Genomic DNA, 27,355 nt, shown 5'->3' with positions numbered 1-27,355 from the left:
GCCTGGCACAGGGCTGGGATGTGGGGCAGGGCTCTGGGTCACAGACAGTTCATCCCGGGGTGTGGATGTTGTTCCTCGAGCCCCTGGAGCTGGGGCTGATCGCTCCACGCTGAGGAGGATCCCAGCCCCTGGTGCAGAAGAACAAACTCCCCCATCCCAAGCAAAGACTGACCCAGCCTGGCCCTTCAGCCTCCAAGGACTGCCCAGACTTTCTCCATCTGCCCCACGCAGTGAGTGAGGCACCAGACATTTCTGTGTGACCCAATTCCAATTTAACCTTGGCCCAGCTCTGCCCCTGCCCTGCCCAGCCCTGCCCTTCACCTGACTTTGTTTTTGTGCAGATTTACAGACTTTGAATGATTGATCAAACCCAGCCTGGCTTCAAAGGCTCAAACACAACTTGTACCCAAGTTTCACTCTGACACCAGGCTTTAAACCCAGGCACAACAGAGCCACACCTGGCTGTTTGGGATCTGATCTCCTGGAGCTCCTAAACTCTGCACCATCCCTGCCAAATCTCCCTGTTCCATTTGTGTCTCACACTGCTGGGGCTGCATTCAGCACAGCTTTGCTCATCTAAACACAGGCTTTACCTTGGGTCCCTGTCCAAGGGGCTCTCTGGGCTGTTCAGGGGATTTTGACTTCCCCAAAGGAGGATTTTAACAACGGGCTGGCTCTGGAGCTGCAGTGAAACACCAGGAGCAGCTTCAGGGAATGAGGTTCCACACACATTTTGTGTGTCAGCTTTATAAACAGAGCCCTGGGGGCTTCAGCCAGTCCCTGGAGGGGTTTATGTTCATCTTCCCACAGGGTCATGGATCCAACCCTGACCCCCAGCACCCCCAGCCTGGGCATCCCTGGAGCTCTGGCAGCCTCGGGGCCGTGCCCATTCCCTGGGGAGCCTGGGCAGTGCCAGCACCTCTGGGGGAAGAACCTTTCCCTAAATGCAGCCTGAGCCTGCCCTGCCCAGCTCCAGCCGTTATTAATTAACAACAACATCTAGTAAATGAACATTTTGTTCCTCTTCTGTGAAGAAGCCCCAGTAAGCCCCAGGCAGGAGCAGTGTGTTCTGTGTGCCCTGCCGGGGATATGGGGCTTTCAGAGCTGTGGATTTGCACACTTGGGGCTTTTATTCCTCCCGTGCACTTCAGCCACAGCTCGGCAGCCCAGGGGTTTCACACAGGGTCTGAGGTGGGAGCACCAAGCGAAAACCCCCTGGAGAAGCTGGTCCAGCGTGGCCCCTGCAGCTCCAGGGCAGCTCCAGGACAGCTCCAGGGCAGCTCCAGAGCAGCTCCAGGGCAGCTCCAGGACAGCTCCAGGGCAGCTCCAGGGCAGCTCCAGGACAGCTCCAGGACAGCTCCAGGACAGCTCCAGAGCAGCTCCAGGGCAGCTCCAGAGCAGCTCCAGGACAGAGCCAGGACAGAGCCAGGACAGCTCCAGGACAGTTCCAGAGCAGCTCCAGGACAGCTCCAGGACAGCTCCAGGACAGCTCCAGGGCAGCTCCAGGACAGCTCCAGGACAGCTCCAGGACAGCTCCAGAGCAGCTCCAGGACAGTTCCAGAGCAGCTCCAGGACAGCTCCAGGACAGCTCCAGGACAGCTCCAGGACAGCTCCAGGACAGCTCCAGAGCAGCTCCAGGACAGCTCCGGAACAGCTCCAGAGCAGCTCCAGGACAGAGCCAGGACAGCTCCAGGACAGCTCCAGAGCAGCTCCAGGACAGCTCCAGGACAGCTCCAGGACAGCTCCAGGACAGCTCCAGGACAGCTCCAGGACAGCTCCAGGGCAGTTCCAGAGCAGCTCCAGGACAGCTCCAGAGCAGCTCCAGGACAGCTCCAGGACAGAGCCAGGACAGCTCCAGGACAGCTCCAGGACAGCTCCAGGACAGAGCCAGGACAGCTCCAGGACAGCTCCAGGACAGCTCCAGGACAGCTCCAGGACAGCTCCAGGACAGCTCCAGGGCAGTTCCAGAGCAGCTCCAGGACAGCTCCAGAGCAGCTCCAGGACAGCTCCAGGACAGAGCCAGGACAGCTCCAGGACAGCTCCAGGACAGAGCCAGGACAGAGCCAGGACAGCTCCAGGACAGCTCCAGGACAGCTCCAGAGCAGCTCCAGGACAGCTCCAGGACAGCTCCAGGGCAGCTCCAGGACAGAGCCAGGACAGAGCCAGGACAGCTCCAGGACAGCTCCAGGACAGCTCCAGAGCAGCTCCAGGACAGCTCCAGGACAGCTCCAGAGCAGCTCCAGGACAGCTCCAGGACAGCTCCAGAGCAGCTCCAGAGCAGCTCCAGGACAGCTCCAGGACAGCTCCAGGACAGCTCCAGGACAGAGCCAGGACAGCTCCAGGACAGCTCCAGGACAGCTCCAGAGCAGCTCCAGGACAGCACCAGGACAGCTCTAGAGCAGCTCCAGGACAGCTCCAGAGCAGCTCCAGAGCAGCTCCAGGACAGCTCCAGGACAGCTCTGGAACAGCTCCAGGGCAGCTCCTGCAGTGCTGTGGCTGCTCTGAGCCTGTCCCTCACTCTCTGTGCTCTCTGTGCCCCCTGCACCTCGCAGGGACCCCGCTGTGCTGGGACAGTCACAGAGTGACCCCAGGGCTGAGGGAAACGCTCTGAGAGCAGAACAAACAGCCTGGTTCTCACCTCTCCTACCTCCTCCACACCTGTCTCGCCTCTCCCCACCTCCAGACACGAGTTAAGCACCAGAAGGCAGCTGAGATCAGTGGTGACTCGTTGTTGCTCTTTAATTCATGCAAATGTTCTTTTTAACTAGCTCAGAGTCTCAAACAGCCCTCTGGGGAACCTTCTGCGTTTATGATTATTGAAACAAAAGTCTATTTCCTTTAAGCACAGAACAATTGGGGGACAGAGGGAAGGAAACTGTTTTCTTTTCTAGCAAATACAGTTAATGGAAAGGTCAGGTGCAAGCTGACATAGCAGTGCGTGAATCAGCACTGGGGAGAATTTTCTGGAATTGCAATAAAAATGTCCCATTACAGGCACACAGAATCCCAGGGTTTTGTGTGTATTTAGGGTCTGGGGCAGGTTTGGTTTGGCAGCTTTGGTACCCTCAGGCCCTCCCAGCAGGTACAGCCAGAGCCTGGTGCCACTTCACAGCCGGAGCCCCAGGTTTGGCCAAAACCTTGGGGACAGGCACTGGGGTGGCCTCAGAGCCAGCAGCAGCCAGGGGAGCTCAGGCTGGATTTAGGGTGTCAGGAAAGAAACCCTTTCCTCCTCTCCATCCCTGGCTCTGCTGTTTGCAGCCACCTTTGGGTGCAGCTCCTCAGCTGTCTCAGAACCAGCACAGATCCCATCCTCAGCTCCCCAAAACGTCACTGCTGGGGTGACACATCCTCTGCCCCAGGTGAGCGTCCCTCTCTGTCCATCCCTGTCCCTCTCTGTCCCTCTCTGTCCCTCTCTGTCCCTCCCTGTCCTTCCCTGTCCCTCCCTGTCCTTCCCTGTCCCTCCCTGTCCCTCCCTGTCCCTCCCTGTCCCTCCCTGTCCCTCCCTGTCCATCCCTGTCCCTCTCTGTCCATCCCTGTCCCTCTCTGTCCCTCCCTGTCCTTCCCTGTCCCTCCCTGTCCATCCCTGTCCCTCCCTGTCCATCCCTGTCCCTCTCTGTCCCTCCCTGTCCTTCCCTGTCCCTCCCTGTCCCTCTCTGTCCCTCCCTGTCCGTCCCTGTCCCTCCCTGTCCCTCCCTGTCCCTCTCTGTCCCTCCCTGTCCCTCCCTGTCCCTCCCTGTCCCTCTCTGTCCCTCCCTGTCCGTCCCTGTCCCTCCCTGTCCCTCCCTGTCCCTCTCTGTCCCTCCCTGTCCCTCCCTGTCCCTCCCTGTCCCTCTCTGTCCCTCCCTGTCTGTCCCTGTCTGTCCCTGTCCCTCTCTGTCCCTCCCTGTCCCTCTCTGTCCCTCCCTGTCCGTCCCTGTCTCTCAGGTCACCTCTGTCACCTCTCCCAGGTGACAGAGGCAGGGACAGGGGCCCTTTGCCCACAGCCCCCCTGCACTGGATCATCCTGACACCGACTCTCTTGTGATAATGTGCCCGCTCACACAGACCTGTAAAGAGGAAAACTGACATGGCCTCTAAAACCAATGAGCCAGTAAATAGAGGGCTATAAATAATCAGGAGAAAGGATTTAATGAGCAGCAGAACTCACTTGCAGGGCACTGGGTTCACATGGGTGTCCCTCATCTCAAACTGCCTGACGTGCCCCAGCCCCTGCCCTGCTCCCTGCCCAGGCAGAGAGCTCGGCTGAGCCGTGTTTGGGGAGGGTTTGGAGCCCTGGCTGTGCTGCTGGGACAGCTCTGTCCTGTCAGGGCAGCAGCAACCCTGAGAGCCCCAGGGCAGGGCAGGAGCAGAGCTCACACAGCTTGTGATTTATGGGGTCATGGAACTGGTCAGGCTGGAAAAGATTAGAGTCCAGCCTTTAACCCAGCACTGCAAAGGCCAGCACTGACCGTGCCCCAGGTGCCCCAAGAGATTTTCCAGCCCGAACCATTCCAGGATTCTGTGATCTGTGTGCAGAGCATCCCCTAAGCTTCCTGCACAGCATTCGCTGCCCCAGCAGCTCCAGCTGCTTTCTCTGTCCCCTCCCTGCCAGCTGTGCTGTCCCCCCTTCAAGGACATCACCTCTGGGGTCCCTGCAGCTGCCAGAGCGAGCCCAGGTGAGCCCCAGGTGAGCCCCAGGTGAGCCCCAGGTGAGCCCCAGGCGCTGCAGGTGTTGCAGCAGTCACAGCACATCACAAAGCTCCAGCAGCACACACTGGAGAATTTGTCTGGAGAATTTGTCCTGTGGGAGGCAGCAGGCCCGGGCTGGAGGGGAGATGGCTCTGGGGAGAGCAGAGCTGTTTGCAGCTGCACAAGAGGCTGTGCCAGGCCAGGTTGGAGGAATTGTCCCCATCAGTCACTGCCAGCAGGAACAGGCTGGGGCCACACGGGGAAAGTGCAGCTTAAGTGCTAAAGAAACATTTTCACTCTGAGAGGTTTCAAGTGGGTGAATCACAGAATATCTGGAGTTGGAAGAGACTGGAAGGAACATCCAGTCCATGCTCCCTCCATTTGCTGCATCGACCACAGGGGTTTTTGGAGGAGTTTGGGGCCAGCAGCTGAAAAAGCTGCATTAACTCCTGGATGCAGCTGAGCAAAGCTGACAAACTTCATTTCCAGATCCTCTGCCAGGCCCACGCTCTCCATGCACCGGGAAATCGGTGCCATCAGGGAGAAACAACGGGAACACCGGGGCTGGTTGGGAAAGCAACTCCTTTAACCCCTGTCCTAAGGGAACTCCTGTCTCCAAATCAGAGTTCCTCCCTGCACAGGCCCCGTGCTTCCCCTGGAATAAAGAATTGTGCCAGGATGAAATATTTCTGTGAGGGAATGTGCTCCTTGCATAGTTATTAATTCATTACTGGCCGTAGCCAAACTCACTCCTCTACTAAGTCATCTATTAAATGAGCCAAATGAAATTTATTAACACAGCATTGATCATTTAAGTCTTTTAGCATAAAGCGTAATGGAACAGAAGCAGAAGTAATAATTCCTTGCCAGGCTTCTGGTCCATGTCTCATGCTCAGGGCCGTGTCAGGACCCAGCTGTCCCCGGAGCTCCCTCCCAGGCAGGAATTTCACAGCAGCCGGGCAGGATCCTTTTGTTCAGAGCTTCCCTTTGGGCTTGGCCTGGAGCGACTCTTGAAACCGAGTGGGAAAAGCAGAAGTGACCTTTAGACCAGGCCTGAGGAGCTCCCAGGCAGAAGGAAGGACAGAAAGAGCAGGGCTGTGGCTGTGCAGAAGGTGCCCAAAGCCTGCTCGAGTTCTGAGCTGTTCCCAGCAGCTCCTCAGTGCCAGGGATTAATTTAAACCCCATCCTGGTGGTTTCCCCGCGCAGGAGGATGGCGCTGACCTCTCCTGGTCCCTCGTTCTGCCTGGCAAACTCTTCCCAATTATTTTCTCCCCACGCTGCTGTTTACATTCTGCACTCACATCTTCTGCCGCCTTCCCCATCACCTTCCCGCAGCCCGAGCCCTCCTAATCTGAAGTGCATTCCAGCCTTATCTCTGTCAAAGCAGAAGGGCAGGGGAGTCATCCTCATTCCCGGATCCTGGAGGAGCTGCAGCCAGCAGCGCTCAGCTCGGCTTTCACCGCACTTTGAGAGACTCACAGACAATTCTCCTGTCAAGAGCACTGAGGACAAAATGAAACGTGCTTTTTTTTCTTCCCTTTCCCCCAAGGCTGCCCATTAATCTCTCCTCGACAATGATTGTGTGTCATGTTTCATTCTGGCTGTCACCGAGTTCACTCCATCCCCATCCCAGAGCCAAGGTGCAGGATGTGAGAGCTGGGATGTGGCTGATGGGGGGAGCAGGACCCTGGGCTGGGCTGGCAAGGTTTGCTGAGAAGATTGGGCTGGGTTCCAGTTGGACAAGTGTGAACCGGGGTTGGGATTGCTCTGCTACCACAGGGAGGAGGCATTTTGGAATTCTGGAGGAAGGAGCAGCAGCACAATTGGTGTTGAGCAAACTGCGCTGGCTGAGGGGTCAGGAGGGACCTCAGAGAGCCACAAAAACCAGGTGGGCTCCTCTCTTCCCCCTGGCTGACCTGGGAAACTCCCCAGATTCTCCCCTTGAGAAGGGTTTGTGAGCAGTGAACCCCCAGACCTTGGTGCCTTACCCTGGACACAGCCAGGACAGGGCGTGGGGCAGGGGGACTCTTCCTCAGAGGAACCATCTCAGCAAGGCTTCAAGTCCTGTTCTTCCATCCTCAGGTTTTGTTGCTTGTCCCCAGATGCACAGAATTGTTTATTGTCACCTGGACCATTTGCTGAGGATTTGATATTGATTGGAGTCAGAGTGGAGAAAGGCGCTGCACACAAAGCCCCGCTGACAGTGAGATCTCACTTCCCTGGCAGCAATAAAAGAGAGAGAGGTTCCAGGGAGCCTGGAGGCAGCACAGACACCCCAGCTGTAATTACTGGTATTGAAGTGATCACCACAGACCCAGTTAGCACCGGAGCAGCAGCATTTGCGTAAAAACTACAAGCACAAAAACGCTCTGAAATGACAAATACAAGGAAACTGTATCAGATTTGCATTAAATTAGTGACTGTGTGAGAGATGCCATTTAAATGGCAGGTGACTAGAAAATTTCTCTCCCTTTTAGTGGAAGAGGCTGAAATGTTCATTTTCATGGTAAACAGTAACTGCACATTGATTTGGAGCTTGAAAGCCTCTCCACAAATAGCTTTCCGAGGGAGTGGGCTTGCAGCACAGAAATCACAGCACTGCCTTGCCCTGCACAGCTCTGAAGCTCGGCAGCACAGCTTGAGCTGCTTTCATGCACTTGGTAAAAAACCTGCAGTGACAACAGCCAGAAACCCAGAGCCCCCCTGAACCTGGGGGGGACAAAATAATTCCCTCAGTTGTCAGGGAGGGTGATCTGATGGATTATTGCCCAGCAGGGTGAGCAGGAGCAGCAGGGAGCCAGAGGTGCCCACTGGCTGCTCCATGGCACTGCCAGGCCACAGGGATGGGGTTGGGATTTCCCTGCAGCTTTTGGGTCCCTCTGGATGGGCAGCCAGGTGAGATCCCAGTGCTGCCCATCACACCCTGGCTGCAGGAGGAAACCCCCAGCCTGTCAGGGCTCTCAGTGGCCCCAGACTCAGCACAGACCCTGGGGACAGGCCTGTAACCCTCTGGATCCTCTCCCATCCCACTGCTGGGACTGAGCTGCTGGCTGGGGTTAAACCTCTCAGGGAGCTTTGAAGTGAGAGCTTTTCAGAGTTACCCTTTGGCTGAATGAATTTGTCCCCTGCCATCTGAATGGGGCCATCTGGGGATGAAAAATGACAGGTTTTCCCAAAATGGGCCCATTTGGAGAAGACTTTTCTCCCCAGGTTTTGCTGTGCTCACGAGTTGATAACTTGCTCAGGTTCAGTACAGCCGTATCATTCTCAAGGAAGTGTTTGAATGGCTTTAATGTGCCATGAATCAAAAGGAGAAATTCCACTCCTGGCAATTAAGATGGAATGGGTAATTTTTTTCTGTCTCCAAATTCCCTTTCTGAAGGAGGAAGGAGAAAACTGAGCTTTCCAGTGCCTTTGTTCTCCCCAGCACGGGAGGAGCCATGGGTTGTACCCAGTGTTGGCACAGATTTATCGGTGTCCCCCCTGGCAGGAGCAGGATCCCTTGGAAAACTGAGGAGAGGAGGGAATCGGGAGCTGGAGTGAGCAGAGAACCCTCAGCTGCTCTCCCACACCTTGCTCCAAAGGCTTGACAAATTTAACATCAACAGGAGCACCCGGGGCAGGGAGCGCTGGAACAGTCTGGAAATGTGGCACTGAAATCTGCCCTGGGAGGCAAAAATGACCGGGGTCACTGGGCTGGGGACCAGGGGGTGTCCCTGGAACCTCAGACCCCCGGGAATTGCCCAACACTCAGGAGCTGTTTGGCCGGGCTGGGCTCTCGGTTATCGGCTCCTGTGGGTGACCCCAGGCTGGCAGCCCTGGCCCTGCTGGGACTGCTGTCAGTCACAGGTCAATCACATGTCAATCACTCATCAATCACTAATCAATCACTCATCAATCACTCATCAATCACATGTCAATCACTCATCAATCACATGTCAATCACTCATCAATCACTCTCAATCACTCTCAATCACTCATCAATCACAGGTCAATCACATGTCAATCACTCATCAATCACTCTCAATCACTCATCAATCACTCTCAATCACTCTCAATCACTCTCAATCACTCTCAATCACTCATCAATCACAGGTCAATCACTCATCAATCACTCTCAATCACTCTCAATCACTCTCAATCACTCATCAATCACAGGTCAATCACATGTCAATCACTCTCAATCACTCTCAATCACTCATCAATCACTCTCAATCACTCATCAATCACTCATCAATCACTCTCAATCACTCTCAATCACTCTCAATCACTCTCAATCACTCATCAATCACTCATCAATCACTCATCAATCACTCTCAATCACTCTCAATCACTCATCAATCACTCTCAATCACTCATCAATCACAGGTCAATCACATGTCAATCACTCATCAATCACTCATCAATCACTCATCAATCACTCTCAATCACTCTCAATCACTCATCAATCACTCTCAATCACTCATCAATCACAGGTCAATCACATGTCAATCACTCATCAATCACTCTCAATCACTCATCAATCACTCTCAATCACTCTCAATCACTCATCAATCACAGGTCAATCACATGTCAATCACTCATCAATCACTCTCAATCACTCATCAATCACTCTCAATCACTCTCAATCACTCATCAATCACAGGTCAATCACATGTCAATCACTCATCAATCACATGTCAATCACTCATCAATCACTCATCAATCCCGCCCTGATTTGCTCACATCAGAGCCGTGTTTGGACCGAAGGTGGGGAGGGAGCGGCTGTCAGAGCCCTGAAGGCAGGGGAAGGGCAGGGAGCTGAGCTGGGGGAGAATTGGGGATTTGTTATCCAGGGAAGTGATGGGACACTGGGACAGGCAGGGCTGGGAGCTGCAGGGTCTGGGGAGATTTGGGGTGGAGCTGCTGCTGCTGCTTCAGGAGGGGCAGGAGAGGCTTTGGGGTGGCTTCAGAATAAAGCAGAGCACAAGGTCTGAGCAGGGGGGAAAAGAAGGAAAATCCCAGAATTACAGAATATCCTGAGTGGGGAGGGACCCACAGGATCATGGATCCAACCCCAGACCCCCAGCACCCCCAGCCTGGGCATCCCTGGAGCTCTGGCAGCCTCGGGGCCGTGCCCATTCCCTGGGGAGCCTGGGCAGTGCCAGCACCTCTGGGGGAAGAACCTTTCCCTAAATGCAGCCTGAGCCTGCCCTGCCCAGCTCCAGCCGATCCCCGGGTCTGTCCCTGCTGGGAGGTGAAGGACACTCCTCCCTTCATTCCCCTCCTGGAGCTGAACCCAGGGGATGGGGGCTGCTGTGCTCAGGCACTGGGGACCCCACACCCAGCCCCCCTCGCAGGGCTCAGGTGGGATCTGAGGTGTTGGGGGGATCCCCAAAGCTCAAACCCACCCCAGGCTGAGCTGCTGAAGTGTCTCATTTAACTGAGCCCCAGACCCACCTGGGAAATGAGAGCTCCCAAAATACTTCATGTAAACTAAAAGAACCCAACATAGATCTCATATCGAATCCGGAGTCAGGGTTTTCCTCCTCATAAGGAATTTTAAGCCTTTGTAGGAATTATTTTGCCCATTCTTCAACCTGTCCAAGGCAGGGGAGTGGGGCTGGATGTCCCACAAGGTCTCTTCCAACGCAGTCCATTCTGTGATTTCTTAATTCTCCTGAGAGACTTCACAATTTATCACTCATTTTCTTTGATTCTGGGATGGGATTTTTTCCCCCCCTGTAAAATTCTGAGCAGATGGAAAAGCTTTGGGGATCACTTAAACCTCTTGGGTTTCATGACTGAAATGTATCCCACCTGTTCTACTTTTTAAAACTGAATAGAATTTTAATACCAATGGGGGGAAAAAAATAAAAAGCTAAAATGAAAAATCGCTTCAAAAGGAAAATCAAAACAGTTCCACTCTGTGGCTTTTTTTTTTTTTCCTCTCAAATAAAACATGATTGAAGTCAACACGTTCCTGAGCAACATCTCACTCATCAAAAGTGGCATTTACTGACAGAACAACGTTTTTTCCCTGAAATGAGCTCTCAGTTTGGGATCCCTGGGTAATGACATTAAATGTGAGTCCTTGGTGCCTCTGACTGTGGAGAGAAGACACAAATGATAGTGTGGGCCAGTGATTATTCTCCTCTCCTCCACTAAAACAAAATAACCCATAATCATCCAGTGGAGCTTCTGCTCCACAGCCTCCCCAGCACAGCAGCCACAATTAGAGATCTGGAGCTGCCTCCCGAAAATGGGGGCAATGAACCACAGCACTGAACAAAGAGAGGTGCCACTAAGAGCTAAGAGACAACACTTTTCTTGGTTCAATGGCCAAATGGAAGAAAAAATACACTTTGAGTTAACCTGAATTGAAATTTTTTCAATTTTTCCAGTCAAGCAAAAAGTTGAAAAAAATTAATGGCAGATTGCTTTTTGTTTTCAGCCTCTTTTTATTTTCTGTTCCATTACTTTTCCAGCTCCTTTCAGGGGAAGTTTCAGAGCCTACAGGTTTGTAGTGGGGAAAAAACAAGTTTTGCCCAAAATGATTTTTCCAGGTGGTGGGAATTTGGCTGGGCCTGGCAGAGGTGGGAATTGTCTGTGCCCACAGGACAGGGTGGCTCCATCTCAGCTGAGATCTCACCCCACATCCTTGGTAGGACCCCATTTGCTCCTGCCTTTGGCACTGCTGCTGCTCCCAGGGGGATCCCTGCAGACAATTAATTGAGGAAAAAAACCTCTCAATTCTGATTATTGAAGCTCTCCTTGAGGTGGTTTGGTTTGGAAATGTCTCCCAATGGGAATAAACCAGACCAGGCCCCAGGGAATTCCTTCCCACTCCTGTCTTTGGGCTGTTCTTGTGCCAGAGCTGCAGATTTCCTTATACCAAAGTGTTTGGTCAATCTCATCCTGCTCCCAGAACCTGGACATGGGTGGTGAAACGCTCTCCGTGCTCAGCTCATGGTCCTGGCGAGGCTCCAGCCCTCCCAGGAGAGCTGCAGCTCTTCCCAGCTCTCCCGAGGAGTGAGGGAGATGCGGTTCCATTGAATCAGCACTTTCCAAATGTCAGTGGCAATTGCAATCCAAGCTGGAGCTGCAGCAGGCACAGCGGGGCTATAACAATAACAGGGACATTATCATGGAGTTAAGTGCCTGCATTAAACTCTGCACTCACCTGCCTGAGGAGTTTGTGGAGCCTGAGGCAGAAGTGCTGGAGCGCTGTGCACCCCTCAGGGAGCTGAGCACCCTCCTGTTTATCTTCTATCAGTGTTCATCTGCCTTCTCCAGCCTGGCCTTTCCTGCCCTGCACCCGTTTCTCAGCCTGTGAGAACCCACTCCCAGCCCTTCCACAATCATTCCCCACACCTCTGGGTAAAACATCTGCTCCCCTCTGGGTCACTCTCCACAACACACTGGAATTTACTGGACATCTGTGGCTAGAATGCCTCTCCTTCCTCTTCATCTCCACTGCCAGGGAAGGAGCAGCTCACAGATGGTGCCTGCTTTTCCCAGCTCACCTCAGCCCATGGGCAGTGAGAGGCAGAAGAGAAAACCCACAAGATTCTGTTTCTTGGGGTCCCCTCCTTTATTAAAAATGCCTGGGGAGAGGGACACAGAAAATATTTCTGGTTTCATCTTCTCAGCAGCTCCATTTGGCAACAGAGATGGAGCTGAAAACTCCTTTAGCATTGCTGAAAGGAAACAGAATCCAAAGAGAAAAAATGTGCTCAGCAAAAGGTGCAGAAAGACGTGGATCTGCAGTGCTGTGGTCTGGGAGGAACAGAACCACCCCGGGCCCTGCTGCAGCCTCGTGTGCTCCCCCGCTGCAGGAGGGACAGGGATGGAGGGGCTGGAGGGAGAAATCCCGCTCTTTTCTCCCCTCACATTTCCCGCTCTTTTCTCCCCTCACATTTTCCCGCCCTTTTCTCCCGTTTCCCGCTCTTTTCTCCCCTCACATTTCCCGCCCTTTTCTCCCGTTTCCCGCTCTTTTCTCCCCTCACATTTTCCCGCCCTTTTCTCCCCTCACATTTTCCCGCCCTTTTCTCCCGTTTCCCGCTCTTTTCTCCCCTCACATTTCCCGCCCTTTTCTCCCGTTTCCCGCTCTTTTCTCCCCTCACATTTCCCGCTCTTTTCTCCCCCTCACGTTTCCCGCCCTTTTCTCCCCTCACATTTCCCGCCCTTTTCCCCCCTCACGTTTCTCGCCCTTTTCTCCCCTCACATTTCCCGCCCTTTTCCCCCCTCACGTTTCCCGCCCTTTTCTCCCCTCACATTTCCCGCCCTTATCTCCCCTCACGTTTCCCGCCCTTTTCTCCCGTTTCCCGCCCTTTTCTCCCCTCACATTTCCCGCCCTTTTCTCCCCTCACGTTTCCCGCCCTTTTCTCCCCTCACATTTTCCCGCCCTTTTCTCCCCTCACGCCAGCCGCCATTTTGTCTGCAGCAGCAGAGCTGTCCCTGCCGGGGGGAAGAGTCCTTCGGGGTGGATGTGCTGCCAGCAGGGCAGGCAGCCTGGGAGGGATGCACAGGGAATGTGTGCCCAGGGTCAAACTGCAAAACTTCCCTGGATGGGAGAAGCCCCTGGAGTGGAAAGGGACCTGGAGCATCCTGCTGATCCCACGGACAGACCTCAGGTGTTGACACAGGGCTGGCTCCTGAGCTGCTCTGCAGGGCAGGACGAGCCCATCCTGCATCCACCCCCAGCTGCTGCTCCATGGAAATGTGTCCAGGAGAAGAGCAGCGAGGGAGGAACCAGCAAGGGGCTGCGGGAGAAGGGAGGAGGATCCAGCCAGAGCCAAAATGAGCCTCATGTTTTCCAGGCAGAGGGGCTGGCAGCTGAGGACTCTCATTTACACCCCAGGAGCTGCTGCAGACTGCAGTGGTGGCACGGCCGGGCACAGGGCAGGGAATATCGACCTGTGCATCCTCCAAAGATGGGAAGAGCAGAGGCTCATCAATCCCAGTCACCAAGGCAAGGAGAGTTATTGCCTGGCTCACACAGACTCCCAATTGCTTTGCCAGTTTGGCTCCAGCCCTCCAGTGAGTCAGAATGCAGGCACTCCATCACTCCTGAGCGGGGCTGGCAGTGCCAAAGCTCCAGCCCCAGAGAAGCCCAGCAGAGCCTCCCTGCTCCTGCAGGGCCCAGGGCAGGCTGGCTGCGCTCCCTCTGCAGGCACTGCAGCAGGGGATGAGTTCCTCCCGGGAGTCACTGATCCTTCTCTAACAAAGCTTTTGGAGATTGTGGCTGAGCTGCCTGTGCTGTGTTGGGATTTCCCAGAGAGCCAGCTCAGACCTGGGCCTGCATTCCAGCAGCTGGGATTGCTCTCCAAGTGATGGCAGGAATCCCCCTGGAAGGAAACCTCATTTTCCTGGTTGCTTTGTGGCTCCTGCACTGACAATCTCCCAGTCCGTGGATTTTCTTGGCAGCTCTTCCATCATCTTCTCCTTCTCTGTGTCTCCTCCCTGCCATAACACAGCATTCCTTCTTCCCTAATTCTGAGCACAGTGTAACTCCTGTGGGATCAGTTTACACAAACCCTGGTGGATGCAATCCCCATAAAACAGCTTCTTGATATCAGTTTATGTGAGCAGAGTGCCCAGAGCCATCTCAGAGCGTGGACACAAATCCACCTGTTTGTGTTGATCCACGTTTTCACTGGAGACAGCTGGAAACTCTACCAAAAGTGAAGATTTGAGCTAAGGAAGCCCCAAAGTGCTGCTGTCCATGGGATGCCCTCACTGCCTTCCACTCAGAGAAGGTCTCCTGACCTTGTCCAAGAGCACAGAAGCATCAGAGGTCCCCAAGGCCATGGATGAGCCCATCCTTGGACAAACCCTCCCCTGGCTCCGCAGCTCAGCCCAGCTCCAGGGCCCGGGGAACGCGCTGGGGTTGGAATTTGCTGAGCAAGGCCTGTAAAAATGAACACATCCCACCAGAGAAACAGTGGGGGATGATCAGTGAGCACAGGCAAATGCAGAGAGCCAGGGGGAATGGATCTGCTAAACTGGCAGCAGATAAAATGTTTGTTCCTGCTGGGAACAGAGAGGTTGGCAAACCCCACCACGGCCCAGTGCCTTGGGTTAAGTGAGGAGGCCCCAGCCCCATAAATTGTTCATCACCTCATCCAGAGGTGCAGCCTTGTAGCCTCCCTGGTCCAGTGAGCCCAGTAATGAAAGGCTTCAGAGCTGATCAAGTGCCCTGGTTGCTCCAGCTCTGATAGGATTTTAGATGAGGATTTATTTTGTTAATGATGTTTGTGGTGATCCATCTCCTCCTCGTGCCAGGGTTATCCTGTGTGCTCTGCAGGAGGGGGAGCCTGGAGATGTGCTCAGGAGACACTTTTATCCCAGGAGTAGAACTGGAATAACTGACTGAAACAAGGCAGGATCTGTTATCAAATCATTTGGCCCAGAGTAAGATACAGTGAAACTCACCCAAAACCATTCCAGTTCTGTATTTCTGACATGACTTTTTGCTCAGCCCATGGTTTTCCTCCCTCATTAGCTCTGGCATCTGCCACTGACACCGATCCTGATGGAACTCCATGGCCACTCCTCACTCTGAAGCCTGGCTGGTGGCAGCAGTGGGAGCACAGAGGGATGTTCAGGGGGCTCTGCTGGACGTGGGGAGCAGGGAATCGAGGTTCCCCATTGGAAAGGCAGGTGGGAAGGAGAAGGAGCCTGGAGGGAAGTGAGGGGGGAGCACCTGCATGGAGACAGCAACGGGAAGAGCTCTGATGGTTTCAGATCCTCCGCTCCCTGTTTATGACACATCACAAAAATTGCACAGCCTCGAGCCTGGGGGTTTCAATCAAGGCCAGGGTCTGGGGTTTGATTTTTCTTGGCACTGGGCAGCTTTGAAGCTTCCTCAAGGAAGAAAAGCCCCCCAGAGCCTGTCCCTGTGTGATGAGGAACCCAGCGCTCCTCACAGAGCAGCAAACACGGGATGTGCCCAGCAGCCATCCAAGGCCATCCTATTTTCAGAAGTGGCTTAATCATGAGGTGTTCTAAGGACAGGGAATCGCATTTGTGCAGCAGAACAGACCCTGGGTCCCCAGGGTGCTTTGGAGAACGCTCCACACCATCCCCTGCAGCTCTGTCAAGTCTCCCAAGCTGCTTTTGCAGACGAGCTTCCCGAGGAGACGCTGGCCCTGGGCAGCAGAGCAGCTTTTGTTGCAGGAGCTCAGCCCTGCTGCTCTCAGCACAGCACGCTGGGCTCCTGGGGCAGGGCAGGACCCCTGGGGAGGAAACCCATCCCAAAAGGGCTGCATCTTCCTCTGGACCCCCCCTGGGGATGTCTGGTCTCCTCTGAACCCACCCTGATGTAGCTGGGCCGTGACCCTCTGCCCACAGCTGGGGGAGGCTGTCCCGTGGTACCTGGGAGATGTTTCTGGATGAGATCAGGAAAGGGTTCCTGAGACATCTGGGGGCTCTGGAGCTCCTTCCCTATCCAGTCAAAGCCTTTGTGAGCTCCTCAGGTACTCTCTCCCTCCCACCTTGGGAATATTTGACATTTCCCCAGCTGCTCTCCCTTGCTCAGAGAGAGAATTCTGAATTACCTCCCATGGGAAGGGAGGCAGGGAAGGAATAATGGGGCTTCTGCTTCTTTTGAAATGTCTTGGAGCATCCTAAAAAAAAAAAAAAAAGAGCCTGTCAATTCCAGCTTGTAACTTCCTTTAAAACGTTTCTGTCCCCAAGACTTTACTGTTGTTTTAAAGTTCTTGTGACCTTTATTTTCTGCCTTTAGTTTCCTAAGTAATAAAACTGTAAGGAGCAAGATGGGATTTGGGGGTTTTTCCTTTCCTCCCGCTTGAGACAGAGCTGTGTTTGAAGCCACAAGGTGAATGAAGAGAGATTTGAGCTGAGCAGAGGCTGTGGCAGTCCTGGAGCTGACTGATAGCAAAACAATCAGTCAGTTATTAGGAGACACAAATCACTGTCACAGATTAAGAGCTGAAAATAATAACCATGCAAAGCTTGGAGGGAGGCAAGGCAGAGGCAAAGGTCATTAATTGACTGGGGAGAATTTTGGCTACAAGTTCCTGGGGAATTATCTCTTTTTTTTTAAGCAAAGAAAAAAAAAAATATATCTAGTTCTCTTATCAGTGGCAGTGTGCAGTGATTGCTGGTGCTTCCTCTTCCTCAGTGTTAATTCACTGTTCCACGGATCCCAAGTAATTACTCATCCTTGCAGTTTTTCTGTTATTTTATTTATGTGTTTGCTGTTTCTGTAATGCTCCTGCTCTCTATCTAAACATGAAGCAAGATTAGAAATGCTCAGTAATTAAGAACTCCAGGAGATAAATGAAGCCTATTTCAGACACCTGGAAAGTCTTCCATGGTCTCCTCTTGATCATCCCCTTCTTACGATGCATTTCTTTGATTTCTGCCTCATTTGTCCAGATAGAAATGATCCTTTTGAGCCTTGAATGGGGAATTCTGCTGCACACTCCAGAGGAAAAGGGAAATATTCCCTCAGCCCCACTGCACATCCAGGTTGGTTCTTGTGCCTCCCAGAGAGCACCCCAGAACTCAGGCTGGTGACATTCAGGGAAATGGAGCTGCATTCATGCCAAAGGCACCATTTCAGCTGGCTCAGACTCCTCTAAACTCTTCTGAGCTTTATTCTGAGTCCAGTGACATCAATCAGGGCAGGACCCTCCAGGCCCAGAAGTTTTCTCACTGAAATGATCACAGAATTGGAGAACAATCAGAGCTGGAGCCACAAGGATCATCAATTCAGCTCCTGGCCCTGCACAGGCCAATCTCAAGAATCACCCCATGAAATTGCAGTAAAAGGCAGGAATTTCTGGCACATTACCCTCCCTCAGGCTCTCCCCAGAGTCAGGGCAACTTCTGTGCTCTCACAGAAGAGTAAACAGCCAGAAGTGCCTGTAAAACACATCAAAACCATCTCAAATCACCCAAAGCGCCCATGGCAGGAGGGGCAGGGTGAGCTCAGCCCCACGCTGAGCCAGCCCAAGGCCAAGGATGTGTTTACACACTGCCTTAGTGCACTGGGCTAATCCCCCTTAAATCCCACCTTAGTTAATTGCAATTATTAAAGAGGGGATTAAACTTCTCAGCCTCCCCTGTGGAGACAAACTCTCCATGGAAAGTCTTCCTGTGGTGTCCTGCAAAGGGCCTGGCTTTGGGCAGGGGGTGGCCAAAGACCCCCCCAAATCTGCTGTGGCTGGGGGTCTGCAGCCCCTGCACTGAGCTCCAGGCAGCTCCTGGGGCTCGTTAATCCCCTCTCGTTACTCATTAACACCAATTAGCTGCCCCCACACCTCAGCCCCTGCTCTGCTCCTGGTGACAGCAGCCCAGCCTTGTTCCCACTCCATGAAAACATCTTTAACAAGCACTCCCATCTCCCTGCTGGTTCCAGGGCGCCGGTAGCTGTCACCACAGCTTACAAAATAATCATTATTCCTCTCAAAAGCATAGACGTGAACAATCCACACGTAATTTAATCCTCATTTTTCATTTTTATACCACACAAAGCTCAACTGTTCGAATTTTAAAAAATTACTTTTTGCCTCACTTCTCATTTAGCCTCATACTCTGCTGGTGAGGAGAGAGGAAAAACAGAGGAAGGAAATAGAAACCTCAGAAAAAAATCTTTGTTTTATTTCACTGCAAATCCACTTCAATCTAAATGTATTTTCTTTTTGTTTGCATTGAAACTGAAACTAACACAGGCACTTCTATGAAATATTGAAACACATGGATTACTACAAATATTTTTCCTTCTCCAAATGCAGGGAGCGTTTGTAATTCTGATTTCCACAGGCAAATCCTCCAAAGCAAAGACGCTGAGCCCCCGGCAAGGGCAGCGTTTGGGGTTCCATGTTCAGCCATCCCTGCACCCTGCTCCAGCCTCACAAACACCCCACACAGCACAGGAACGATGTTTGCCCCAGTGAGAACAGCAAAAGCCAAGGATTGAAAGCAGAGTTTCATTCTGTCCCTGCCCCAGAGCAGTTCCAGCCTCAGGCTGGATCCCACCTGAGGGATTGCAGGAGCAGGGGCGACAGCTCTTGGTCCTTACTCTGAAGCACACAGCACTTCCTACCCCTGCTAAGACTGAGAAAGTTGCTGATATGTTTGTTCAGCTCTTCCTTGCTGGAAAAAAAAGGAATTTTTGGAGGTTGGCTGCAGCGATTTCCTAAACTGAGGATAAATAATTAGATTGTTTTCCCCAGGAAATGTGAAAGCCTTTTAGAAAAACTGAAAACAACAACAACAAATTATTAGTTTGTTTGAATTACATGTTCCAGGAATTAATTTATTTTAAATTTAATTTAAAAAAATACCCACAAGTAATAAGAAAGTAAAGGGAAAGGAAGGAAGGTGTCTTCTGTTTTCTTCTGTCTTGTGTCTTCTATCTTTTTCAGTTGCCTTTGAGAATCATTTCTGCACCTTTCAGGGTCATCTCCGAGCCTTTGAGGATCATTTCTGGAAATTTTAAAATCATTTCTGGATATTTAAGGATAATTTCTGGACATTTTAGGATTCTTTTTGGACCTTTGAGGACCATTTCTGGACGTTTAAGGAGATCATTTCTGGGTCATTCCTGAGGGTGCTGTTGGTGAGGGATTGATGCAGCAGCTCCCCGTGGTTGTGCTGACATTTTCTGAGTTCTCTTCCCCCCGCCCCGAGGATCCAGCAGCAATCACCTGGATTTATATATTCTATCCATTATCCTTCCCCTCTCACCCTTTTTGTGTGTGTGAAGAAATGTGCAATGTTTGAGGGTTGTTACAGGAGGCAGAGGAATCAGACCTTCCCTCGGCGGCTCCGGAGGAGGAGAAGCCCCAGGACCAGGAGCCCTTCCCGTGCCTGCCTGGGATTTGTGGCTGCTCCCCTCCGCTCCCAGCTCCTCCAGGAGTTCCATGCATAATGCAGCAGCACTTCTGATTGAAGTCAAAAAAATCTGCTGACAGAATGTAGTGTCAGGCATCTGGGGAGATGTCTAATTAATTATTATAATTGACATCCACACCAGATGTCTGATAGATGATGCTCTCTTTGTTGATAAAAGGTTTGGGTAATTCTGTTTGAACAGCTCTTTGAGAACAATATGTTTTCCATTTAGGTCACAGGGAAAAAAAATATATATATTTTTTTTTTTTTTCCCCAGGAAATTGAATTCTGTCAGAGAGCAGCATTCTTTGGTCTTGCCTTCCAACTCCTAACCAGCCTTGAAAAAGCCTGGGATGAAGGATGCAATGGAAAAACATCCATCAGTGCACTGACCAGTGATCAAAAGCACTTAGGGTGCAGGATCTGCCACTATTTTTTATTTTTTATAGTCACAAAGAGGAGCAGCTGATCTGACATCCATAAAAAATAATCCAAATGAAAAAGGGGAAACCTCAATCAAAGAGCCGTTCTCACACGGGGAGCTGATACTTCAGCTTATCAAAGAAGAGCAACAGTTCTGGAGGTTTTTCAAGTAATTTTCACACACCTCGAGGTTAGAAGGGATAAAGCAAAGTGAAACCTGATTCCTTTAGCCCCAAACTCTAACCAGCTCCCAGCCCAGAGCCCTTCAGATGGGAAATGCTGGGCTCCCTTCCTGCCTCAGCAATCCACCTGCTCCTGCATCTCTGCTGTTCCCTTTGGCCTGGCCTGCTGGGGAAAGATCTCCTCATGGTGTGCACACTGGGGAGAAGCAGAAAGTACAGAAAATGCAGCTTTCTGAGCTTTCCAGGGTGTCTGATGGATCTCAGAAATGCCATTTCAGGAAACGAGCACCTCGCTAGGGCAGCCTGCGGCTCACCCAGGATTTCGCACACCTCAACAACACAAACAACTTGGCTCGCTGTTCCTCCACCAGAGCAGACAACTGGAGATGCTCAGGTGATGCTGAGGTGATCCTGGTGCTCCCTGAGCTGCCAGGACCTTGAGCCATCCCTGGGCTCAGACACGAGCTGGCCTTGAACGCAGAGAGAGCACGCGATGTCCCTCACCCCAAACTGCCTCTCCCTGGCAGCCTCAGAGCGGCTCTGTGTGGACATCAAGTGAGGGTGAGGTACAGAAAGCTCTGCCTCTGTTCACTCCACACATTTTTGTATGTTTTATTGCCAGCTCCAATGCAGAACATGTGGATTTCCAGGAGCTGCACTCGGGCCAGGGAGCACCACTCAGTTTTAATCCATATAAATGAGAGCCTGGCAATCTGGATGCCTTTTGCAAAGCTCCTGTAAATTGAACCAGAGCATCCACAGCCCCAGTGTGGGGCACAGCAGTCACTTCTGGAGCTGGTGTGGGGCTGACACTGATGAGTTTGACCCTGGCAGAGGGGGCCAGGGAGGGCTCCTGCCGTACCCTTGGAGCCATTTCACAAGTTCCCTGCTCAAGCCCAGCTGCAGCTGCTTCAGCTGGGCCCTGCTCTGACTCAGCCACTCTGAGCAAAGTCTGACAGATTGGCTTCAATTGCCCGTTGAAGTCCCCCAGCTAAAAGGAACCGCAGATATTCCAAGGTATTCTGATGCCCAAAGCAGCAGAGAGGCTCCAGTCATCATTTCTAAGTCCGCAAGTGCCAATTTGCATCCCAGAGACCCAATTTCCTTCCCAGATGTGGCTGGCAGATGCAGGCACCTGACCTCACAGAGAGACCTAATTTTAAAGGCAATCCAGGCACTTGTTTCAGGGCTGAATTTTACCTAATTTCCATCATCTGGAATTTTAATGTCTTTTTTTAGCAACTTACAGGGAGTCCCTTTCCAGTTAAAGGAGATCTGTAGCTGTTATCCTGTGCAGTTGTGCCTGATGTGCTCCTCTTGGGGTGGAGAGTTGAGTTACCTGATACCTCTGTGTGTAACTCCAAGGGTTTGTATCACTTCTGGAAACAGAATCCCAGAATGGATTTGGGGATTTGGGGACATTAAAGATCTCCTGTTCCACCCCAGCCATAGCAGGGACACCTCCCACTGTCCCAGGGTCACCCCCACTGTCCCAGGGACACCCTCACTGTCCCCAGGGTCACCTCCCACTGTCCCCAGGGTCACCCCCACTGTCCCCAGTGTCACCCCCACTGTCCCCAGTGTCACCCCCCACTGTCCCCAGGGTCACCCTCACTGTCCCCAGGGTCACCTCCACTGTCCCAGGGTCACCCCCACTGTCCCAGGCTCATCCCCACTGTCCCAGGGACACCTCCCACTGTCCCCAGGGTCACCCCCACTGTCCCAGGGTCACCCCCACTGTCCCAGGGTCACCTCCACTGTCCCAGGCTGCTCCAGCCCCAATGTCCAGCCTGGCCTTGGGCACTGCCAGGGATCCAGGGACAGCCACAGCTGCTCTGGCAATTCCAGCCCAGCCCCTCCCCACCCTCCCAGGGAACAATTCCTGCCCAAGATCCCACCCATCCCTGCCCTCTTTTCAGGACACAAAGTCTCCCTGTCAGTCCACCCTGGATTTGGGCTGTACAGGCCCCCATTAAGAAACCAGAAGTCTGGAATAATTTGCTTTTATCCTGCAGTTTTTTTCTGGCAGAGATCTCCTGAGGTGGGGTTAGTCAGCACGTGGAGAGTCTCAGGCAGCCCTGGGAGATGCCTTCAGGAGTCCTGGAGCTGATTAAAGCCAGGGGAGCAGTCACAGATACAAAGGCATCGAGAGACACAGGCAGAAAGGTTTGGCTTTGAAGAGACGAGAGAGAGAAACAGCCAAAGAGGGAGCACCTTCGAGGAACTGCAGAGATTAACACCTTTCACGTTCAGCCAGGTTTTCCCTCTGGATTTTGCCCACGGGAACACCGCTGTGGCCATTATGGAAAATTCCCCTAAAACAGCAGGAATTGTTTGCTCACTTCCAGCCATGAAAAGCTGTTTCTCCCCGCTCAGATGCTGGGTGAGCACAAGGCATTCGGAGCTGGAGGTGTTGCCGTTCCCTTTGGTTCCTGGAGATCGCTCATTAGAAAATCCTGCTTTGCATAATTTGTTCGAGCACAGGAAAATCTGACATATTGGGGCTCACAGTCTTCTGGATATTTTTTTTGCAACGAGAAACAAACTTTAATGAGAGTACAAAGTGATTTGACTGCGTCTGAGAAGGGAGTCAGAGGAAAGTAAATTGGTTTCCTGTTTCATAAAAATATCTACCGTGGTTGGTTTAAGCCGCTCCTGCTGTTTGGGGAAGGAACCAGAGATCTGGAAGTGAAGTCTCCTTGTTAGCAAGGGTTTGGCTTTGCCATCCTTTCTTTGAGTTGTACCCAAAGAGAAATCCCAGGTCACACGGTCACAGTTTGGGCTCCGTCCCCTGCAGGGATGGGGGGGAACTGGGGAACAGCCAGCCCAAAATCCAGGGATTAGAAGTCTTGGAGTTTTCCTGGGTTGGTGACAGTCCCAAAGGCTGGGCAGGAGACCTCCAGAGCTTCGTTCCCCTGCGTTCCCTGCCCTTTACACCATCGACAGCTGGGTGCCAGGGATGTGTCTGCCGGGGAGCTCCATGGCCGGGCAGAGCTGCACCCTGGAACCGCTCCGGGCTTTCAATCAGTGCCTAAAAACCGTGGGGGTGGTGGGGAGGGGTTCATGGATGTGGAGAGCTGTGGAAAAGAACATTGTGTGTGAAAAGGGAGTGCTTGGAACACCGGGAGCAGAGGAGCCGTCCTCCTCTCACTCCAACACGGGCCCAGCCACGAGGGCTCTGAGGGCCGGTGCTGCCTCTGGAAGGAGCCGGCTCCTGCTTCTCCCCAAGGAAATCGCAGGCAGGAGGCAAAAATGCGGGGCGGGCTCCTCTCGGTGCCGGGGCAGGCTCCTCTCGGTGCCGGCAGGCTCCTCTCGGTGCCGGGGCAGGCTCCTCTCGGTGCCGGGGAGGGTTCTGGGGCTGCCGGGCCGGGCTCCTCTCGGTGCCGGGCCGGGCTCCTCTCGGTGCCGGCAGGGTCCCGGGGCTCCTCTCGGTGCCGGGCAGGCTCCCGGGGCTCCTCTCGGTGAGGGTCAGGGTACCGGGGCTCCTCTCGGTGAGGGTCAGGGTACCGGGGCTCCTCTCGGTGCCGGGGCAGGCTCCTCTCGGTGCCGGGGCAGGCTCCTCTCGGTGCCGGGGCAGGCTCCTCTCGGTACCGGGCAGGGTCCCGGGGCTCCTCTCGGTGCCGGGCAGGCTCCCGGGGCTCCTCTCGGTACCGGGCAGGGTCCCGGGGCTCCTCTCGGTACCGGGCAGGGTCCCGGGGCTCCTCTCGGTACCGGGCAGGGTCCCGGGGCTCCTCTCGGTGCCGGGCAGGCTCCCGGGGCTCCTCTCGGTGCAGGGCAGGGTCCCGGGGCTCCTCTCGGTGCAGGGCAGGGTCCCGGGGCTCCTCTCGGTGCAGCAGGAGCGCGGGAGGAGAAGCGGCCGTGAGGGGACGGGCTCAGCAGGGGAGGCCGCAGGGGAACACGGCCCTGGCGCTCAGCACAACAATAAATCCCTGCTCTGTGCTGGGGCCAGCTGAGCGAAGGGCTCGGGAGGGCTGGGCTGAGGGGTCAGGAGTGAGGGGTCAGGAGTGAGGGGTCAGGGGCGGGATGGGGCAGGGCAGGGCCGGCTGGGGCTCCATGAGCCAAGGACAGGAGAGCGGCCGCAGTGCAGAGCTCGGGCTCTGAGCAGGGACCGGCTCTCACCGCTCCTCACAAGCCTGTGGAATTAAACACATCCCGGGAGGATGAAAGCTTCTGGGGGAACGGCTGTAAACCATTTCGGCCAGAAAATAGAAATAAAATAAAATTTAAAAAAAAAAAACCTGAAAAAGCGAGAGCACTTACCCTGCCATTTTCAGACCAGAACATTCTGGCTGTTTCAAAAAACACTGCTTTTATTTCAAAATGGATTTAGATGTGTGAAGAGTAAAAATAATCACACAATTCAGACTGAAATAAAGAGGTTTTGTTTTGTGCCAGGCAAATGCTGACAGGCAGCTTTAACCTCTGAGAGGCTGCAGAGTGGCTGGAGGAGGTGCTGATTCATGCAAGGGAAGAGCTGTTTGCAATAAGACTGAGAATTAACTATTTTTGCCCCCTGAAATTTTGCCACAGAATATTGCAGGTTTCAAAGGAGCAGCAGGGAATGAATCCATGAAGGGCTATTAAATACAAAATCATCAACGGGCAACAGCAAGCTGGGAAAATATTGGGAAAACAACCAAGCAAAGCCCCCCATTGTTCCTGCACACAGCTCCTGGTGTCCCATTAACCACTCCGGAGATGAAAACCTGGGTTACCTCGGCCTTTGCTGTGACCCAGAGTAGCTGCTCTTGTAGATCATCAACCAAAGCTGAAAATGCTCTTGTTTTGGCCTGTGATTTCCCAGCCTGAGTCATGAACTGAGTCACTGCCCCCAGCAGGCTCTGACCCCGCTCCTCAGCCCCGCTGCTCCTGCAGAGCTTCACCTTGCTCCAGTTTCCCCAGTAACACCCTTCTTCTCCAGTGCATCCTCCTGTCCTCCCTGGGAGGAGCTGTAGCCGAGATCTTCCAGTGGGGAGCTGGGATTCCACAACAGCTGAGTTTGGAAATGCACCCTGGAGCCAAACCCCAGCCTTGCCCTTGGCCACCAAACCCCCTCTGCCATCTCCATCTCCTAAAAACGTGTGGATGTTGGTGCAGCAGCCAAGCAAAGCAGGGAAACAAAGACATTGCACAGGAAATTAAAGGCATTTTCTGAGCTATTGACAAAATACACAAAAATCCCTTCAGCAGTGAGACAAAGCTGCTGGGTGACCCCAGAGCTCCTGCTCTGAGTGCAGGCAGCTCCCTCTCTGCCCTTCTGTCCAAACTCTCCCTGTCCTCTGGCCTTTGTGCCACATTCCCAGGAAACCCTGGAGGAGCAAAGGAGCCCTCAGGGAAATGCTGGGATGGGGATGGAGACAGGAGGGTGGGAGCTGCTCCCCGAGCTGTGCTGAGCCTCTCCTGCCAGATCCTGATTCTGTGAAATACTGACAACACATAGGTAATAATAGAAATATGCTTAGATAAAGGATTGTGTAAAACAATATAAACCAGTACATTTTTATATAGAGCAGATTCCTACATGTTTTTGTGCATGTTTTTTATTTTCCTATATGTTTTTTTACGTTTTTCAGAGCAGGGCTGGTCCCAGGCCACCTGAGCTGATCCCTGTGCCAGGTGTGCTCCAAGGAGAAGGAAACACAAACACAGACACTCACTGGCACCTCTGCTGCAGATTCGACTTTGATTTTTACCTGTTTGCTTTAATTGAAAGGAAAAGGTCATTTTAGCACAACATTCCACAGAATTCACTGTCTATTCCCGGTTGGAGAAGCAGCATCTCTCCTACCTGACATTTCCATGACAAATTAAGTTCCTCAGACACCTTTTGAGAATGTGAAGTGATTAATATCTACAAGAACTCTGAAACAGAATAAACTCTGCTTCTCACTGCTCTGGAACAGCTTTAATGAGCTCCTCCTCGGGGGAGGGAGGGCAGAGCCTTTAACCCTGTGTGACACCTTGGGAGGGGACAGAGATCCCAGGACTTCCAGGGAATTCCCTCCTGCGTCTTGGACAGCCCAAACTCTGCCAAGATCCTTCTCCCAGCACCTGAACACAGGACTGGGGCAATTAATTGTATTAAATAACAACAGGGGCGTCAGTTCTTATTTATAGATGTTATTGATTATTCCTGGAGCTGGGCAGGGCAGGCTCAGGCTGCATTTAGGGAAAGGTTCTTCTCCCAGAGGTGCTGGCACTGCCCAGGCTCCCCAGGGAATGGGCACGGCCCCGAGGCTGCCAGAGCTCCAGGAGCCTTTGGACAGCGCTCCAGGGATGCCCAGGCTGGGGGTGCTGGGGGTCTGGGGTTGGATCCATGACCCTGTGAATCCTTCCAGCTCAGGATATTCTGTCATTCCATGACTCCCCTCCTCCTTATCCTCCCTGAACATTTCCTACATCCCCCTTCACCATCCTCTGCTTCTGTCAAATTCCTTCAAACATGGTTGTTGCCGCTGGATACAAATGGATCACACGGACACAGGTCAAGGTGTGGTGAAAAGAAGAGCAGAGTTTATTTTTCCTCCCAGGATTTATAGGTTTCTGACCACGGCCAGGGATGGGATGGTCAGGATAACACTTTCTCACTGCACTGGCTGTGAAAGAAAGAGAAAGTTTGATTTTCCTCCCAGGATTTACAGGTTTATGACCACGGCCAGGGATTGGGTGGTCAGGATAACACTTTCTCACTGCACTGGCCATGAGAGATGCCCATCACAAGATGTGGAACAGAAAGAATGTACACATATCTATGTTTACAGTTACTGTCCTGGGAAAGTCTTTAGAAAACCATGTCAGCAAGCTCAGAAGCTGAGTTTTCAGGGTGACACATGGTCAGGGGGCTGAAAAGGCAAAGAGACCCCAGAAATAGGGTGAGCCCACATTTCCTTGGGGAACCAGCCTGGAAAGAGCAGGAAGCGTTTTGGGAAGAGCCACTGCAGCCCCAAAGAGCACGAGAGGCAGCAGAGTGTGCAGCAGGGAGCTGGGAGAGGCTCCCAGCCAGTCCTTGGGACTGTTCAGCAGCTTTGAACACACCATGGAAAAACTGAAATCAATCCTTTTGGAGTGATAAATGACCCAGCTGAGGGAGCAGCTCCGGAGCAGGGGCTGGGCTGGGAGCTGGGGTGAGCTGAGGATGCTCTGCCCGTTGGCCTGGCTCATCTCCAGCCTGGATCCAGGAGCCCAGAGTGAGGAGCTGCTCTTAGAAAAGTGATGCCAAAGGTTAAACTGTGCTG

The 27,355-nt window shown here is 53.0% G+C and overlaps 1 long non-coding RNA gene across 1 annotated transcript in view; it reads right to left on the bottom strand.

The window, feature by feature from the left end:
• Positions 1 to 27,355, bottom strand: part of LOC131588166 (uncharacterized) — a 123,067-nt gene that overhangs the window by 23,307 nt on the left and 72,405 nt on the right. The window contains exon 2 of the long non-coding RNA XR_009279524.1: positions 21,582 to 21,627. This is a non-coding gene — a long non-coding RNA (uncharacterized LOC131588166). The remainder of the gene's footprint in view (positions 1 to 21,581; positions 21,628 to 27,355) is intronic.

This window comes from Poecile atricapillus, chromosome 24, assembly GCF_030490865.1.
Source record: "Poecile atricapillus isolate bPoeAtr1 chromosome 24, bPoeAtr1.hap1, whole genome shotgun sequence".
NCBI classification, from domain to species: Eukaryota; Metazoa; Chordata; class Aves; order Passeriformes; family Paridae; genus Poecile; species Poecile atricapillus.
The sequence above is the reverse complement of the archived record's forward strand: the minus strand, read 5'-3'. Positions and strand labels throughout refer to the sequence as shown.